The 18910-nt window shown below is 39.3% G+C and overlaps 1 long non-coding RNA gene across 1 annotated transcript in view; it reads right to left on the reverse strand.

Annotated features, from left to right (window-relative positions):
* LOC308654171 overlaps positions 1 to 18910 on the reverse strand; it is a 21322-nt gene continuing 2412 nt past the window's right edge. The window contains exons 2-4 of the long non-coding RNA XR_014023193.1: positions 11822 to 11938; positions 4076 to 4166; positions 1 to 570 (exon numbers count right to left, since the gene is read on the reverse strand). This is a non-coding gene — a long non-coding RNA (uncharacterized lncRNA). The remainder of the gene's footprint in view (positions 571 to 4075; positions 4167 to 11821; positions 11939 to 18910) is intronic.

Here is an 18910-nt window from a genome sequence, read left to right on the forward strand (position 1 = left end):
ACAAATTTATTGGGGACCTTTGGAAGTGTAGTCCTGGGCAGCAGCAAGATCAAGTAGATCCTCACAATTTGAGTAAGGAGGGGCATATAAATTGGGTAAGGACAAAAGTGTCTTCATCAAACCCATAATTGTACCTGGTTTATCTAAGGTAACATCAAGGAGACAGGTACATTCCTGATGCCAGGGTACAGTTGTAAAGCTCCACATACCACAGTAATGCTTTTGTCTATTTATATTTGCTGGAAAACTGTGCAGAAAAAAAAAACTAACTGGGATTTTTCCAGGGGACATCATGGTGGTTATGACTCAAGATGGCTGCAGTCATGTCAGGATGAATCCATACAGAAACAAAGAGGACTGCTGACATCTGAAGCAGTTATGAGAAATGAAAATGCTTTTTATCTGTACTCCATGGGAGGGATGGTGTAGTTGGAACTGTTGTCTCAGCATCACCAAATACACACCCCTTTAACTCTCTGAAATCCCCTTGCTGTTTATTAGCAAGAAGACCTATTGGTGCTCTTGGTGGTGGCATCTGGCACTGTTGGTTGTCCTGGGTCAACAGAAATTCTGGAGAAAAAAACAGATGTGGTCTGTGAGATGAGGTAAAAGAAACCATTATTTCTTATTTTAAAAATCTCCCTTGGACTTAATTTTTACATCTATAAAATGAGCATTATTGCTATCATATGGGTTGTTGTGAGAACTTAATGACATTGTCTAGACTCAGATGATGAGAAATGGAATTCTTCTGCACTTGTCAAATTATATCAGAACTCCAGCACCACCTAGTGGGAATCTAATATGACATGGCTGTGCCAGAAAGCCCTCTGTTCCTCTACAAGTTGTAACACTTGCCAGATAAAGTCCCAAGAAGGTCATTGCAGATTATGAGAGATCTCAGAAATACATCCACCAGATGCACAGTGTGCACTTCAGGTGGATCCTGATTTGAACCAAATGACTACAGAACAATTTCTTGAGAAAATCAGAAAAATGTGAATAAGGACTGGGTATTAGAGGCCAAGGTATGATAATGGTATTGTACATGTGCAATAATCTATCTTGACATGACTAGAGCCAACTTGGTTGTATTCACAATTTTGCCCACCAGATGATGGTGGCATGCATTCCAAATCCACCAGATAAGCAAAGCCGTTAACATAGTCAAACATGTTGTGACAACCACTGACACCAGACTGTTTCCTTCTTTCTTTTTTTCTTCTTCTTTTTATTTTTATTTTTTACTTTCATTGGTGCTGGGGATTGAACCCAGGGATTCACACATGCTAATCACACTTCTCTCACTGAGCTACATCCCCAGCTCCCAGAACTGATAAACTGACATTTGACGTATTAGTAGTTTTTGAAAAAGCCCTGGTACATTCTAGTTGGCATAGCCCACCTTTGCCTAGCTTAGCATATAAGCCTCTTATGCTTCCAGGTGCAGGGATCATCCTGTCTTGCTGATACACTTCTATGCATAATTTCCCAATAAATTGCATTTTGTTATATCCTCTTTCTTTTCCTTCAGAACATTCCATTTTTGACAGGCAGTTCTCATATACCAGGTTTTCCCCAATCATGCTTGGATTTTAAATAATTATTATTTGCAGATAGAGCCTAAAAGATTTATAAATAAAATATAATAAAGTCCAGAATTTGCTTTAAAATAATTCAGTGGTGGGAGTGGAAGAGGAGGATAAAGAAGAGTGGTCATGGGCTGGGGTAGTGGCTCAGTGGTAGAGCACTTGCCTAGCCAACATGAAGCACTGAGTTCAATCCCCCACACCACATAAAAATAAATAAATAAATAAAGGTATTGTGTCCATCTCCAACTAAATTTTTTTAAATAAAATTAAAAAGAAAAGAAAGGCATTCTGTCCATCTGCAACTACAAAAAATAAAAGAAAACGACGATGACAATGACGAAGTGATCATGAGATACTCACTGTGGCTGTCCAGTAGTCCCTTGTTATCTTTGTTCTACTTTTATGTGTGTGTGTGAAATTTTCCATGGAAAGAGGAAGGGAGGGAAACAGGAAGGAAGGAAAGACCCCTTAATACTTCCTCTCCTGCAAGGAAGAGCTCCAGTGTCTCTCAGACCACTGCTGCCCAGCTCGTCCATACAGAAGATAATATCACCAGCTCCCAAGACTTCCGGAAGACCATGGCTCCACACACAATGTCAACTTCACCAGTCCTTCTGGGAACAGACACACCCGAAGGACTGCTGCCAGATGAGGAATGTGGGGTTGGCACAGGCTCCGGTATCTGTTCCTCATAGCTTCAACAATACTTGTCTTCTCAGTCCCAAGAAATCCAACACTTACTTTCCTTTTTCAATCTCCCCGCAAATCAGAGCAGTTTCTGTTGAAATCTATTTATTTTTTTCAGTTCACCTCTTCTGGCACAGCCAGACAACCCTTCAGAAGAAGCCTGTATTAAGGGCAATAGAGCCCAGCCAAGCTCACCCATCGCCCAGGCCTCCCCTCCTTTTGGAATGTGGAAAGAGATTGGGTGGGTCATTCTGGATCACTTCTGCTCCTCTCCCAAGCTATACCCACTTCAACCCAATATGGACAAGGAGATTTCATGCTACAGAAATGCCCATGGGTCCTCAGACTATAAAACAGGGAAAAGCTCAATGAGATGCCAGGTTATAATGGGAGCTGTTTCTCCAGATCCAGAGCTCCTTGCTCATCCACCGGCTTTTACTGCCCCCTGGTGGTCATTTGCTTCTCATAGCAGTTCCTGAAACTGATTTCCCACCAACCCCACCACATCACAAATAAAAAAGTAAGTTAGTCACCTTCAAACCTTGCCCTAGGACACTATGTTAGTCTTTATTGAAAGGCATATATTTAGCTCTGTGGTGAAAAACTTCCTTCTAAAGCATGTTATGTATGGGTACGTTCCAGCCAATTTCTTTAAAAAAAAAAAAAGTTCAAAAATTTTCAAAGTAAAAAGCTAGGGATGGGAGGTGTATCTCAGTTTTGGTGAGGTTGTAGTCTCTCAAACTAGAGAGCGACTGGAGGTGTAGCTAAGCATGCATGAGGCCCTGGTTTTGATTCCCAGCATTAGAGCAAAAACAAATCAAAACGAAAAACCCAAAACATTGGGGAGAGGAAGGGACTCTGGGAAGATGGTGGAATAGGAAATAAAGAATCAGTCTCTTAACATAAACAACAATTGCACTAGCAGACTCTGTCTGATGTAACTATTTTGGATCTCTGGAGTCTGTTAAAGGCTTCCAACTCCTAGGAGTGGTCTTGGATGGTATTATGTTTAATTTTGGTCAATTTCAGCTCTTGGAGCAGCTGCCCACCTCCCACTGGTCAACCCTATGGAGGCAGCCATGTGTGTGTTCCTGGAGTACCAACCTGTGCGAGCAAAGGTGGGCAAAAAGGACCCTGCCCTCCACATATTAGGGATCTATGGTCTGATTGCTGCTTCTGATCACAAAGGTAAAAAGAGGTGGTAGCCCCTGCTCTTCTACCTTCCCCCATTACTGCAGGTTCCCTACCCTCAGGTGGCACTGACTTATCAGGGACTTAAGAGATCAGGGTCTTTTGTTCCCCCTTTACTTTCCTCTTTTTCTCCTTCTGGAAGTCAGACATCTGAGATTGGATTATTCAAAACAACTGCATATATGGTGGAAATTAGACTCATTATGCACACCTAGGAGAAGGCACAGGCTCAAAAAGACTTGAGAAGAACTTCAGGTTAGGCCTCAGGTTGATTGTTGTCACAGAGGCAGTATATAAAAGTTAACATTAAAAAATTAAGGCGGGGCTGGGGGGTAGCGCGCTCGCCTGGCATGTGTGCGGCTCGAGTTCGATCCTCAGCACCACATAAAAACAAAGATGTTGTGTCCGCCAATAACTAAAAAATAAATATTAAAATTCTCTCCCCCCCCCTTTAAAAAAAATTAAGGTGGAGGATCACTTGAGCCTAGATCTGGGGCAACCCCCACTCCTCTTCTTTTTTTTTCTTTTTGGTACTGGGGATTGAACCCAGGAGCACTTTACCACTGAACTAAGTCCCTCCCCATCTAAGTTGCTTAAGTACTCACCAAGTTGCTAAGTCTGCCTTGAATTTTCAATCCTCCTGCCTCAGCCTCCCAAGTCACTGGGTGAGACTCCATCTCTTAAAACTTTTTTCAACTAAAAAAAGAAAGAAAGAAAGAAAACAGCAAACCCTGAGGAAGGGGGAGAATGTGTTTTCCAGAGTTATAAGATTATCAGATTAAGTATCCAGATTTGAACAACAATAACAAAAACCCTCAAAGCATACAAAGAAACAGGAAAGTATCCCACTCAAAACAAACAAAAAAAGTAAATCAACAGAAACTATCCCTGAAAAAAGTCCTGACAGGCCGGTCCCAGCGGCACATGCCTGTAATCCCAGTGACTCGGAAGGTTGAGACTAGAGGATCACAAGCTCAAAGCCAGCCTCAGCAATTTAGCAAGGCCCTAAGCAACTTAGAGAGACTCTTTTTCAAAATTAAAAATTAGGAGCTGGAGTTGTGGCTCTGTGGTAAAAGCACTTGCCTAGAATGTGTGAGGCACTGGGTTCAATCCTCAGCACCACATAAAAATAAATTAAATAAATAAATAAATAATAAGTAAAATAAACACACGTACTCTCATATATATATATATATATATATATATATATATATATATAAATTTTTATTTTTATTTTTTTAAAGAAGAAGGCTGGGGATGTGGCTTAGTGGTTAAGTGCTCCTGGTTCAATCTCCAATACCAAAAAGAAAAAAAGACCTGAGTGATGATGGATCTATTAGATGAATACTTTAAATAACTGCTTTAAAGATGCCAGAAGAACTAAAGGAAGAAAGCCAAGACAATAGAAATATCAATAAATGGATGAAATAAGATGGAAATATCAATCAGGAGACAGAAAACTAAAAACGAAACTCACAAAAAATTCTGGAGCTGAAAAGTGTGATAACTGAAATGAAAAATTCATTACAGGAATTCAAAAGCAGGTTTGAGCAAGTAGGAGAAAGAATCAGCAAACTTGAAGACAGAAAAATGTGAACTATTGAGTTTAAAGAATAGAAAAGCCGGGCCGGGGATGCATGCCTGTAATCCCAGTGGCTCAGGAGGCTGAGGCAGGAGGATTTTGAGTTCAAAGCCAGCCTCAGCAACTTAGTGAGGCTCTAAGCAACTCAGTGAGACCCTGTCTTTAAAGAAAATATATAAAAAAGCTGGGGATGTGGTTCATTGATTAAGTGCCCCTGGGCTTAACCTCCAGTAACAAAAAAAGGTGGGGATAGAAAATAAGATTAAAAATCCTAAAGGGGGGCTGGGGATGTGGCTCAAGCGGTAGCGCGCTCGCCTGGCATGCGTGCGGCCCGGGTTCGATCCTCACATACCAACAAAGATATTGTGTCTACCAAGAACTAAAAAAAATAAATATTAAAAAAAAAAGAAAAAAAAATCCTAAAGGATCTGTGGGTCACCATCAAGTGGGCCATTATACACTGGGAGTTCTAGAAGTAGCATTCCTGAAAGCTATGTTTCCCCGACATTTCTAGAGGAAACCTTGTATTTCTAGCTCCTGCTGCCCCAGCTATCCATGAAAGATCAACCCTAGAGCCTCAGGGAGGGAGGTGGGTACAGGAAAGAGATGCTTGAGCTGGTTGGTAGAGCTTCTAAGATTCAAGCCCTGGTTCCTCAGTTCTGAAAATGATCTCATATCCTTGGGAATATGATTTTCTTTACAAAGACTCTTTTCCTCATCTCTAAAAGAGAGAGAACACCAACACCCACTTCAAGCAGCAGGAGGTTTAAATAAGGAAGTACATGCATGGAGGAATCAGATAGCTGAGATTATTTTTACCACCTTTTTTTTTTTTTTTTTTTTTTGCAGTGATGGAGATCAAACCCTCAGCCTTGCACATAAGCAAGCACTCTACCTCGGAGATTTTTCCCTGGCCCTCACAACACTACTAAAATGTGAAAGAAAATGTGGTCAAGTGAATCTTCAAAAGTCACATGGATTAGGAGCATTTTATTAAGACTTTAGCTCTTCTGAGAACCTTTCAAAGTTCAACTTTGAATTATGGAGAGTTTAAACAGTCTGTTTTAAAAAAAAACAATCTCTTACAGAAAAATGTTTCATCATTTGGATAGAAATTTTGTTGGATTCCCTCCTTGTGTATCTTTTGAAAATGGCACGTGTGTTTGTGTGTGTGTGTGTGTGTGTGTGTGTGTCTAATGAATAATTATTAAGCATAGATAGCATCATTTATTCCAGGCATGGTGGCACATGCCTGGAATCCCAACTACTTGGGAGACCGAGGCAGGAGATTCACAAGTTCAAGGACAGCCTCAGCAACTTTGCAAGACTCTTGTTTCAAAATAAAAAATAAAAAGGACTGGGGATTGGACTGGGATTGTGGCTCAATGGTAGAGCACTTGCCTTGCTTGTGGGAGGCACTGGGTTTGATTCTCAGCACCACATATAAATAAATTAATAAAATAGAGGTTCGTTGACAATTTTAAAAATATCTTTTAAAAAAAGGACTGGGGATGTGGTTTGGTGATTAAGTGTCCCTGGGTTCAATCCCTAGTACCAAACATTAATTAATTAATTAGCTAATTAATTAATTAAAAGGACTGGGTATATAGCTATGTGGTAGCATGCTCCTAGGTTCAATTCTCAGTAACACACACACCCACACACACACACACACCCCACTACACACTGACAGTAGCAGGATTTATTGTGGTATATACTGCTAAAAAATAAATGATCTAGTGCTTTCTTTTTATAACTGATGGAAAACACTGAATATTTTATAAGATGAAATAAGAGGAAGGATAAATATTTCATGATATGATTTGATAAAACAGGTTTGAAGCTGGGCACAGGAGCATGTGCCTATAGCCCCAGCTACTTGGGAGGCTGAGGTTGCAGGATCATTTGAGTCCAGGAGTTCAAGATCAGCCTGGACAACAAGGTGAAAACCTGTCTCAAAAATCAATCAATCAATAAATTAAAGGAAAATTAAAAAAAAAGAAAACAAAAATCCAGGTTTTACTTCATTCTTAAATATCACACATGATCTGAAAGAAGTTGCATAAAATATCATCTGTGAGCTTCAGCCACACTTGAAAATGCTGGTGGTCCCAGAGGACAGACCAGCTCCATGCAAAAGACTCTGCATCACTACCCTCTTCCATTCCTGTTGTTCTGAGGCTTGTCCTCCTGCTGAGGACCCATCCTAGCAGAATTTACTGAGAATAGGTGAGATAGCAATTTGGAGATACAGAAAAAGGAAGATATGCTGAGTCTCAGAAGAGAAGCACCTATGGCCGGGTACAGTGACGCATGCCTGTAATCCTAGCAGCTTGGGAGGCTGAGGCAGGAGGATCAAAGCCAGCCTCAGCAAAAGCAAGGTGCTAAGCAACTTAGTGAGACCCTGTCTCTAAATAAAATACAAAATAAGGTTGGGGATGTGGCTCAGTGGGTAAGTGCCCCTGAGTTCTACCCCTAGTACTCCCCCCCAAAAAAAAGGGGGGTTAGGAGATGTAACTCAGTGGTTAAGTGCTTCTGGGTTCTGGGTTCAATCCCTGGTATCAAAGGGAAGAAAGAGGGGCTGTAGCTGTAGCTCAGTGGCAGAACCCTTGCTTAGCATGTGTGAGGCACTGGGTTCGATCTCAGCACCCATCTAAATAAATAAAATAAAGTTCCGCTGAATTAAAAAAAAAAACTAAAAAAATATATTAAAAAAAAGAGAGAAGTGCCCTTTAACCATAGGAATGCAGAAAACACTCACAAACTGTTAGAATGTAAAGCAAGCAGCAAGCACTCCTGCAACCCAGGGCGTACCCTTGACCTGTGTCATTCCTGGCAAAGGTAACATGATGTGAGGGCAATGCCCAAGTTCAGGGAAAATTGGTGAGAAGTTGCATAACTGCACCTTGACTCCACTTCTAGTTCAGTCCTTAGCTACTGAACACCCCCAGCAAAAGGGTTGCTTTCTCTTGCTCTCAAGATGCCCCAAACTCTTCCTTGAATGTATAGTACTTGTTTTCACTCCCAGAACATCTCACTCTCCATATGGCTTTCATTCTCCCTTGAATGTGTCTCTGCTTTCCTAAATAAATCTATCTGCCTCTATCTGACATGTTCTTAAATTCATTTCTGTGATGTGTGTCAAGAACTTTGCTCATCCTGACTTGAGGGACCCTCTCTCCCAGAACTCCTCAGGGATGAAAATTGCTTCCTAATAGTGTCTATTAGTCAGGGTTCTTTAGAGGAACCAAACAAAAAGAAAACACAGTTGTTAAAAGGAGATTTTTGGTGATGGTGTTTTTTTGTTTTGTTTTTTGAGATGAGGTCTTTCTGTGTTGCCCAGGCTGGTCTTGAACTGCTGGACTCAAATGATCCTCCTGCCTCAGTCTCCCTGGTAGCTGGAACTATAAGTATGTGTCACTAACCCCAGCCTAAGAAGGAATTTATTATATTGGCTCACACAATCAGAGGCTAAATAGTCCCACAATGGCCATTTGCAGGTTGGTGAGATGGGAAAATTAGTAGCTGTTCAGTCCAAGAATCCAGAAGCCTCATTACAAGAGGGACAAATGCTGTAGCCCTGTCCCGTGCTGGAGGTCTGGAAACTCCCCGAAGTCTTCCCCACCAGTTTAGCTGAGCCACATGCCAGTCTTCTCTGGGAATACCATAACAGATACACGGATATTGGCTGTGAAGTAGGAGGAATGTTCATCCTAAAAGTGCTTAACATTTTTTTATACTTGGCCAGTCAAAGGCTATTTTTATGTACTTTACATAAAGAACTTGAGGACCCGCCAACAAACTAGACTTTGTCCTTTTTCTAGAGTGCTAATTTCATAAAACTTTGTGATGAACTTCGGAGGTTTCTCTTTTTATTTTTTATTTTGTTTTTCTTTTTTTCACTACAAATCAAATACTCTTGATAAAGTTAAAAGAAGAAGAGTGCAAGAGAGGTTGGGGTAGAGCGCATGCTTAGCATGAAGCTCTGGGTTTGATCCCCAGCACCACAAGAGAAGAAAAAAAGGTGAAGTACAAAAATATGTAAAATGAGACCTGAAAGTCAGGCATGGTAGCACACAACTATAATCCCAGCTATTTGGAAGGCTAAGGCAGGAGGATGGCAAGTTCAAGGCCAGCTTTGACAATTTAGTGAGACTCTGTTTCAAAATAAAGTAAAAAGAGCTGAGGACAGGTGTGGTGGTGCACACCTGTAATTACAGCGGCTCAGGAGGCTGAGTCAGGAGGATCACGAGTTCAAAGCCAGCCTCAGCAAAAGCAAGGCACTAAGCAACTCAGTGAGACTCTCGCTCTAAAAACAAAAAAAAAAAAACAACAACAAAAAAAAAACAACAACAAAAAAAAAACCAAAACTAGTGCTGGGGATGTGGCTCAGTCATTGAGTGCCTCTGAATTCAATCCCCAGTACCAAAAAAACAAACAAACAAAAAAAAAAACTGGGAACATAGCTCAGTAATAGAGCACCTCTGGGTTTTAATCCCCAGTAACACAAAAATTGAGAAAGAGAGAGAGATCAAACTTAATTCAGTGTGTCATACTCCAGAGCAACTGCTCCTTCTCCTTTTCCTTCTCCTTCTGAGATGAGGTCTTGCTGAGTTACCTGTTGAGGGCCACAACCAAGTCAAGATGGCACCTGGCACTTTGCCAGGAGGAGTGGTTTGTGAGCCAAAGCCACCGAGCCATTAAGATGATGAAGATTCCTTAATGACTGACTGCTGTATCTAGATGATGTTAATTAAGTTAAGCTGTGTGTAATTAGTTGGGTATATATACTTCTACTGTCCCGTAATAAAGGGGCTCCCGCTGTTTCAACCTTCACAAGTTGCTTGTCACCTTCTGGTTATTTGCCCAGTCAGACTGGGGCAGTTACCCAGACTGGCCTTGAACATGCAATCTTCCTGCCTCAGTGTCCCAAGTAGCTAGGATTACAGGCATGGTTACCAAAGACTGAGGGGTGTGGGGGAACAGGAAGATGTTGGTCAAAGGGTACAATGTTTTAGTTAGACAGGAGGAATACATAAAAAATAGTTGAGGTGATGGATTGTTAATTAGCTCTATTCAGTCATTTCACATTATATACAATATCATACCACTTTCTACCCCATAAATATATACAATCAAAATTTGTCAATTATAAAATTTATATTTTGACAATTTTATAATTTGTCATAAAAACTGAATTTTAAAAGAAGGAGGAGGCTGGTTGCTGGACATAGTGGCATATTCCTGTAATCCTAGTAACTTGGGAAGCTAAGGCAGGAGGATGACAAGTTTGAGGCCAGCCTTTCCAATTTAGTGAGAAAGTAAAAAACAATTTTTTAAAAAAAGAAGGAAGAGGTACACATGTGATTCTTTCTTTAGTTCTTTTCTGCTCTTTCCCTTCAGTTAGATTAAACTTCTTGATCTTTAAATCTGCTTTCTCTCTCTCTCTCTCTCTCTCTCTCTCTCTCTCTCTTCTCTCTCTCTCTCTCTCTCTCTCTCTCTCTCTCTCTCTCTCTCTCACACACACACACACACACACACACACACACACACTCTCACACACTAGGGCTAGGGACTGAACCAAAGGGCATTTTACTGCTAAGCTACATTCCCCAGCCTTTTTATGTTTGTAGTTTGAGACAGGGTCTTGCTAAATTGCTGAGGTTAGCCTTGAACTTGCCAAGGCTGGCCTCAAACTTGGGATCCTCCTGCCTCAGCCTCCTGAGTCCCTGGGATTACAGGTGTGTGCTACTGCTGCCAGCTTGTCTAAAGATATTCTTTTAACAACTGACATTTACAAAGTTCTGGTGTTTTGTTTTGTACCTGGAATTGAACCCAAGGGGGCTTAACCTGAGCCACATCCAGACCCTTTTTATTTTGAGACAGGATCTTGCTAAATTACTTTGAACTTGAGATCCTCCTGAGCCACTGATTATGCCACTATGCCCAGCTGCATTTTTTAAAAATGTCTTTTCTTGAGGATATAAGGATTTTGTTTTTGTATACAAATCATTCCAGGTTGGGACAAATGTGAATCTAGAGAAACACATTTTTGCTATGTGTCAAGTGTAAAATCAGCCCTTGTCTGACTTTGGAGAGTCCCAACAGGTCCAGTCAGGCCAGAAACCAAACAGAAAAAAATAATGGTGAAATCTGGGTGTGGTGGCACATGCCTATAATCCCAGAGGCTTGGGAGGCTACAGCAGGAGGAGCATGAGTTCAAAGCCAGCCTCAGTAAAAATGAGGCACTAAGCAACTCAGTGAGACCCTGTCTCTAAATAAAATACAAAATAGGGCTGGGGATGTGGCTCAGTGGTCGAGTGCCCTGAGTTCAATCCCTGGTACACCCCTCCCCCGACAATAATAGTGAAAGGTGGGAAAATAATTTATTCACTACAGCTATGTTAGGAAAATAAGGGGGATCAAACGTCTCTAGAGTACTGACAAGGGCTTCAGAATTAAATAGAGGAAGACCTGAAGCAGCCAGCAGGAGGCTCCAATATTTAAGCAGTCCTGTTCAAACTGTTGGTTTGACTGATCATTATCTCAAGTCTGGTTCTGCAGGTGATTGCAGAGAAGTCATTATTGCTGGAAGGGGTGATCCAGGTTTTATCATGAGATGATTATCCTGTGTGGGGGAGGTGACCTCAGTTCCTGTCCTGGACTGATTGCTCCCAGGTAGGCAGGCAGTCTGGTCATGGGGTGATCTGCCTGCAAGACTCTGCTGTTCCTGGAACATTTAGGGCAATGATCCCTCTCACAGGTTTACCTTATGCACACAGTGTTTCCCAATTTGTATAGAGTTGACAATCTCATCTGAGGTGAGGTTAATTCCTTTTTTTAGTGGCTTTTCCTTGAAGGTTTTTAAGCTTGATCATATTCAGTCCTGTACAGAAACAAGGAAGCATTTGTTTATTATTTAAAACTTTATACTTTGTTTCTTTTCTAGGTCTATATCAAGAAAGTTTGGTTTAGAAAAGTTTCTGAAAATAGTGCCTTTATTTAATTTCTCTAAGACAAATCTCTAGACAGATCCAAGGAATAGAGACTTGTCAAATTGACCAGTGCAATTGTTGTTTATTTATTTAAATAAACAAAGCTTAAGCCAATCGCCTCCAGTGACCTACTTTCTCCAGCCACACCCTCCCTGCCTACAATCATCACCCAGTCAGTTAATCCACTAAAGTGAATTAATGCACTCATTGGATTAAGACTATCATAACCCAATCAGTTTACCTCTAAACTTTCTTTTTTTTTTTAAAGAGAGAGAGAGAGAGAGAGAGAGAGAGAGAGAGAGAGAGAATTTTTAATATTTATTTTTGAGTTTTCGGTGGATACAACATCTTTGTATGTGGTGTTGAGGATCGAACCCGGGCCGCAACGCATGCCAGGCGAGCGCGCTACCACTTGAGCCACATCCCCAGCCCCTCTAAACTTTCTTGTATTCTGTAACGCACGAGCTTTTAGGGGACATCTCATATCGAAACCATAACACCAATTAATTCTAAATGTCACTTAACTAATTGGGGCTGGGCTTGTGGCTCAGTGGCAGAGTGCTTGCCTTGCACATGTGAGGCACTGGGTTCGATCCTCAGCACCACATAAAAATGAATAAACAAAATAAAGATATTGCATCTCTGTATAACTAAAAAATATTTTATAAAAGCTTAACTATTTATCCTAATTCCATCAAAGCTTTTACCCCAAATGACATGATATTTTACATCACGTATATAGTCATCAAATACTCTCAGAGAAAGCCTCTAGAAGTAGCTGTTGGATAAATATTGTGATAGTTATCATGGTAAATCAAAAGCCTGTAACAAATCCACTGCTTTACTTTTACATTTTATTTGATGTATATAAATATTTTTGTCTTTTATTCCTAAGGGTTGAGAGTCCAATGAAAGCAAACTTCCTTCAAGGAATTTTCGCAGTAGCATAGACTTGCACTGCCAGTGACTTAGGAGGCTGAGACAGGAGGATCACAAGTTCAAGGCCAGCCTCCAAAACTTAGCAAGACCCCCATCTCAAAATAACACAATGGCTAGATATTATCTAATTGATAAAGCAACTCCAGGTTCAATACACACACACAAAGACATAACAGAATCTGCACTTTCATATTATCAAATTATGAGTTCTTGTATATCCACAGCAAGTAAATAAATGAATGAATAAAGAAACTTGATCTAGTTATTCCTAAGGAAATTGTAACCATTCAGGATTCTTGGATGTATGTAATTCCTTCCTTTTGTGTTTATGAACTACATTGATGATAAAGATGTTTTCGCCGTGATTTCAGTAAACTATAAACAATAGAGGACAATAGCAGAGACCAAAACATGCAACTCTGAACTATTGTTTTTGGTTTCTTTGTTCCCAAAATATTAATGGACTGGGGATATAGCTCAGTAGCAGGGCACTTGCCTAGCACGTGTGAAGCTCTTGGTTCAACCCCCAGTGCCAACAAAACAAAACAACCAAAGTATATCTACATATGATTAGATACCTTTATTCTTTGTTGCCAATTATATTTGAGTTATCATGTATTGAAATAAGAAAAGGCAATATTGCATAGGCAAAGAATATTTGGTAAAAGAAAGACTTTTGTGTTCCACATGTTTATCTATCATTTTTATTTTTCTGATATTTTGGTTGTTACATTTAAAATCCCAAAACACCAAGCATTGCAAGGAAGTTACAAGTCCATTGACAATGAACTTTTTTTTTTTTTTTTTTTGTACCAGGAATTGAACCCAAGGGTGCTTAGCCACTGAGCCACATCCATTTTTTATTTTGAGACAGGGTCTTACTAAGTTGCAGAGGCTGGCTTTGAATTTGAGATCCTCCTGACTCAGCTTCCCAAACCACTGGGATTATAGGCATGTGCCACTGTGCCCTGTGACAATGGTCTTTTTAAAATCAGAAAATACAAAAAAATAAATAAATAAATAAATAAATAGAATGTAGAAAAACTAGAATTCATTCCCCATACTTCTTTTCTTTCTTTAAGGAAGACAAAGGAGCATCATGTTAATTAAAACTAGAGTAAACTAAGTGTAGTCTAGGTTGAGAAGAACTTGAAGGAAAGTGTTCAAGCTTTAAGTGTTCTCTATGGTTGAAGGACAATATCACTTTGATTCGAAGTGAAAGCTGTAATTAGGTGATTTTCTGATTTGGCTGCAGAAGACATGCCATACTATTTTAATATTCAGTAAAAACCCTTTCAGCTGTTTTCATAAATATATTGGAACTGACAGTGATAATAGAGAAATGAGAAATTTTAATTGTCTTGATTTTTGACGTTTTTCTTTTTAAAAACTGTTTGTTTCTGGTACTGGAAATTGAACCCAGAGATGGTTTACGGCTGAGTTACATCCCCAGTTCCTTATTTATTTATTTATTTATTTATTTATTTATTTATTTTAAAGATAGGTCCTTGTTAAGTTGCTTAGAGCCTTGCTGAATTGCTGAAGCTGGCCTTGAACTTGTAGTCCTTCTGCTTCAGCCTCCTGGGTCGCTGGGATCACAGGCATGCCACTACTCCTGGGTCTTGTGGGGTTTTGCTGGATACATTTCTGCTCTCTGATACATAGTAAGTGTTGGGAAAAGGAGGATCAGTGAAAGAAATTAAAGTTCTCTTAAATGCTATCTCAAATGTTATCAGCAACATTTTTCTAAGGTGTTTAATAATTAAGTTTTAATGAAACAGTAACTTTCAGATTTATATCCATATGGGCTAACTTTAACTGAAATGTTTAGGATGGTCCCTTCAGGAGTATAGAACTACTGTTTACCAGATGGATCAGAATAATTGGGTTTCTTGAAAATATCATCTTCCTTAAATAGGATTAAAATTTGTTTTCATTGTTCAAGTGGCGCATTCAACTGAAAATTTTCTTGAAAGCTGCTTGATATATTAGGAAGCAATTTTCAAATTTTAACAAATCAAATTTATATTTACCCCTCTTTTTAAGAAGCAAAGTCATAACACACTGATGTTCTTTTAAAGAATTAAAATTTTCTTCTCAATGTGATTTATGTATTGACATTCCTAGGTCCATTCTTAATAGTAGTAAAGAATCTTACAGAGAGAAACATTTATGCTTCTAGGGATAATCTTCCTTATGCCTCACTGCCTCCTAAATGGATATTACTTTTTTTTTTCTTCCATTGGTACTGGGGACTGAAATCAGGGACACTTTACAACTAAGCTACATCCCAGGTCCTTTTTATTTTTTATTGATACAGGGACTCACTAAGTCGATGAGGATGACCTCAAATTCGTGATCCTCCTGCCTTGGCCTCCTGAGCCAATGGGATTACAAGCATGCACTACTCTGAAGTGCTTGGTTATTATTTTTTGTTTTTTGGCTTAAACAACAGAACTTTATTTTTCACAGTTTTATTCCTTACAGTTCCCTACAGGCTATAGGTCCAAGATAAGGTACCAGCTGATTCAGTTGCTAGTGAGAAATCTCTTCCAGGCTTTCAGACAGCTTTCCTTCTCACTGTGTTCTTGCATAGTGGAAGGACAGAGGGAACTGATGTATTTGTCACTTCTTATAAGGTTATCACACTGTTGCTTTAGAGCCCCACCCTTATGACCTCATTTAACCTTATCACCTCCTCATAGATTCTGCTTCCAAATATAATTCCTTTAGGGGCTAAGGCTTCATTCAACACATAATTTTTGTATGTGGTGGGGGGAGGAGACAAAAACATTTAGTGTCTAACAGAACTTTTTTTAAAAAAATTTTTTGGTATTTGTTTTAATTAGTTCTACATGATAGTAGAATGCATTTTGATATAGCATATATAATGCTATATATAATTTCTCATTCTTCTGGTTATGCATGGTGTAGAATCCCATCGGTCATATAGTTATATAGGTACATAGGGTAATAATATGACTCTTGTTATTACTGCATGCTGTTTTAGCATATATTTCACAAATTTACTTTTAAAAAATATTTTAAAGGCTGGGGATATGGCTCAGTGGTCTAGTGCCCCTGAGTTCAATCCCTGGTACCCACCCCAAAAAAACATTTTAGATATTGTGTAACATGCACAATCCAAAGTAATTTTATAACAGTTCAAAAAAAACATAAATTTCAGCCAGGTGTGGTAGCACACACCTGGAATCCCAGTGACTCAGGAGGCTCAGGCAGGAGGATTGCAATTTCAAGGCCAGCCTTACCAATTTGGAAAGGCCCTAAGTAATCTATCAAGTCCCTGTCTAAAAATTTTTAAAAATAAAAAAAGGCTGGGGGTGGAGCTTAGTGGTAAAGCATCCCTGGGTTCAATCCTCAGTACCAGAAAAGTTAAAAAAAAAATTAATTAGGATTCACAATATTTGTTCTCCAGATAATAAGAGAACAAATGAGCCTGTGTGATGATGCACACCCGTAATCCTAGTGGCTCAGGAGGCTGAGGCAGGAGGATCTTGAGTTGAAATCCAGCCTCAACAAAATCGAGGTACTAAGTAAGCAACTCAGAGAGACCATGTCTCTAAATAAAATACAAAATAGGGCTGGGGATGTGTCTCAGTGATTAAGTGCCCCTGAGTTCAATCCCCAAAAAAACAAAAAGAGAGAGAATAAATGAGCTTTTGGGGAATATTCAATGCTTTCTAAGGTTTTGCAGGGGACAGTAAGAAACTATCTGCAGTCATCTTTTCTTTCTTTTTGATGTAAAGCAAATAATAATTCTACTATGACACATTTTAAAAGATATAGCTGTAAATTATGAAAGATCCTTGAATTTTTTTTAAATACTTCTATTTTATTTATTGATTTTTATGTGGTGCTGGGGATCAACCCCAGTGCCTCATATGTACTAGGCAAACATTCTATCACTGAGCCACAACCCCCAACCCGAGGATCCTTGAATTTTCTACAGCTCTATAACTACTAAAGACTACTAACGTAACAAACAACAGCAATCTTGGTATATGAATCTGAATTTTTCAGTTCTACCATAAAAAGTACTTTTTCTAATTTCTAGAATTTTTAAAATAACATTTCTGTAAGTCTGATAATAACATTCACTCAAGCAGTACCATTTATTTTAGATTGCGAAAATTTTATTGTTTTTAGTGTAACGAATTGAGTCTATTAGATTATTTTGCAACCTTTAGAATAACAATATTTTTGTTTGTTTGTTGTTTTTTTATACTGTGATTGGACCCTGGGTGAGTGCTCTATCACTGAGTTTCATCTCCAACCAAAATAAAGAAAGTGTTTCTCTTAATCAAATATGCATAACAGTTATTATCTAGAGGATCACCAAATGTGACTTCAAAATGTTGTTAACTAGAGGCTGGGACTGTAGCTCAGTGGTAGAAGTACCTGCCTTGCACATGTGAGGCACTGGGTATGATCCTCAGTACCACATTAAATAAATAAATAAATAAAGCTATTGTGTCCATCTACAACTAAAAAAAAAATTTAAAAATGTTGTAACTATTGCATATATAATCCTTATATAGAATTTTTAATTTTATAAATAATATATAATGTTGTAAAATTAAATTCTTATTCTCAAATTCAAGTTATTATTGATTGCCAGTGGGGGTTAAATCTCTATTCTCTCAAATGTTAGAAACAAGATTTGTCTTCCTTTGTGCAGTTTGTAGTTTTCACTGTTTTATTCTTATATATAAAAAATTAATACTGCCGGACATGGTGGCACATGCCTGTAATTCCAGCAATTTGGGAAGCTGAGGCAGGAGGATTACAAATTCAAAGCCAGCCTCAGCAATTTAGTGAAGCCCTAAGCAATTCAGTGATATTCTGTCTCAAAATAAAAAATAAAAAGGAATAGGATGTAGGTCAGTGGTTAAGCATCCTTAAGTTCAATCCCTGGCACCAAAAAATAAATAAATATTGGGGCTGGGGATATAGCTCAGTGGATAAAGTGCTTGCCTTGTTTGCACAAGGTCCTGGGTTCGATTCCCAGCAAACACACACACACACACACACACACACACACACACACGCATTGTAATCCAAGCAATCATTTGATCTGTGCTAATATATCAATTTGGCTATTCAATAAAGTCAACTGAAAGAGCTTACAGTGACTGGTTGTTGAAAGCAAAGTGAATAACTAGCCAGTCACTGAGTGGTGCTATGTTGTACATGTATGCAATATCCCCTGCAATCCAGCCACTTGGGAGGCTGAAGCAGGAGGCTCTCAAATTCAGGATCAGCATAGGCAATTTAGAGAGACCCTATCTTTTTTTTTTTTTTTTAAAGAGATAGTGAGAGAGGGAAGAGAGAGAGAGAGAGAGAGGGAGAGAGAGAGAGAGAGAGAGAGAGGGAATTTTTTAATATTTAATTTTTAGTTCTCGGCGGACACAACATCTTTGTTGGTATGTGGTGCTGAGGATCGAACCCGGGCCGCACGCATGCCAGGCGAGCGCGCTACCGCTTGAGCCACATCCCCAGCCCAAGAGAGACCCTATCTTGAAATGAAATTTTAAAAAAGGACTTGGGATGTAGTTCAGTGGTACAGGGGCACTGGGTTCAATCCCCAACACTGTTAAAAGAAAACAAAATAAAAATGAAAACGAACTTAAATTGAGCAACAAAAATACCACAGACCTTGTACTAGCGATCCTTTTCCCTCAGCCTCCCAGGATTACAAGTGTGTGACACTATACTCAGTGATAAACTGATTTTTTTTTTCTTTTCGGTACTAGGGATTGAACTCAGGGACACTTAACAATGAGCTACATCCCCAGTCCTTTTTTGTATTTTATTTAGAGACAGGGTCTCACTGAGTCGCTCAGTAAGTAGATTTTGCTAAGGCTGGCTTTGAACTTGGCTCCTGCCTCAGCCTTCTGAGCAAG

This window comes from Spermophilus citellus (assembly GCF_964194105.1).
Source record: "Spermophilus citellus genome assembly, chromosome: 1".
NCBI lineage: Eukaryota > Metazoa > Chordata > Mammalia > Rodentia > Sciuridae > Spermophilus > Spermophilus citellus.